The sequence below is a fragment of the Monodelphis domestica genome, chromosome 1 (assembly GCF_027887165.1).
Source record: "Monodelphis domestica isolate mMonDom1 chromosome 1, mMonDom1.pri, whole genome shotgun sequence".
NCBI lineage: Eukaryota > Metazoa > Chordata > Mammalia > Didelphimorphia > Didelphidae > Monodelphis > Monodelphis domestica.
The window spans coordinates 172,354,894-172,356,379 of record NC_077227.1 but is presented as its reverse complement, the minus strand read 5'-3'; positions in this window follow the sequence as shown (position 1 = coordinate 172,356,379).

Here is a 1,486-nt window from a genome sequence, read left to right as displayed (position 1 = left end):
TTTATTAGAGAAATGTAAATTAAAATAATGCTGAGATACTACCTCACACCTATCAGATGTTCTAACATGACAAAATGAAAATAACAAATACTGGAAGGAATGTGGAAAAACTGAGACACCAATGCACTGTTGCTGGAATTATGAACTATTTTGATCATTCTGGAGAACGATTTGGAATTATGCCAAGGAACTATAAAATTATGCATGCTCTTTGAACTAGAAATATCACTGCTAGGTCTGTATCCCAGAAAGATAAAAAGAAGGAAAAAGGACTAATTAGTCCAGAAATATTTATAGTAGCTCTTTGGTGGCAAAGAATTGGAAATCAAAGTTCTGTCCATCAGTAAGGGAATAGCTGAACAAGTTGTGGTATATGAAATTCTATTGTGCTATAAGAAATGATGAGCATGATGCTTTCAGCAATTTCTGGGAACACATATGTGCTGAAGTAAAATGAAGTGAGCAGTACCAGTAACCATAGTACAAAGGAATAGCAATATTGTAAAGACAATCAATTGTGGAGGAGTTAGCTACTCTGATCAAGATAATGATCTAAGACAATTCCAAAGGACTCATAATGAAAAATGATATCTATCTCCAGAAAAGGAACTGACAAATCCTGAATACAGATTGAATCATACTTTTAAAAAGATTTTCTTTTTATTTTGTTTTTGTGTGTTTTCTTTTGGGCCATGGTTACTATGGAAAGATGTTTTGTATGATCTCATATGTGTAATCAGAATCAAAGTGCTTGCCATCTCAAGGAGGAAAGGACAGAATTAGGACTTAAAAAGTTTACGAAAGATTGTTGAAACTTTTTATAGTAATTGGGAAATATTTAACAAAATAAATAAAATAATTCTAAAAAGAAAAATGTCATGAATTCTATTTCTAATTTATCCCCTTGGTTCTAATAGATCTGGGATGTTTTGTTTCATTTTTTAAAAACAAGATTTTAAAATTTTGAGGTGGCATCAAGGATTTAATTCAGATTTTTAAAATTCTCTTTCATTGATCTAGAGCTTCCAGTAATATACTACCTAACAGACATAGTAAAAGAAATTAATTTATCACTTCAAACTAAATGTGATATTTAAAAAATATCAATATCTTATTTTTCATATCATCTTCATTTCCTATTATGTCTTTTCTCCCGATTCCTAGATAGCCATTCCTTATAACAGACTAGAGAAAAAGGAAAAAATGTACTTCAACAAAGCAAGTAACACATCAATTGTCTCAAAGTACATGCAATGTTTCATACTCTTATTCAACTATCTCTTTAAAAAGAGGAAGGGGGACATTAATAGCAAGATTGATTATTGAAATATACATTGTTGAGTTTCAAATTTGTAGTTGTTACTTTCCTTTCTATTTATGTTATTGTATTTTTTGTGTATATTTTTCATGCCCTATGTTTCCTTGTATCTTCCATATTCATTGTTTCCAATAGCACAGTAATATTCGGCCAAATTCATGTATTGCA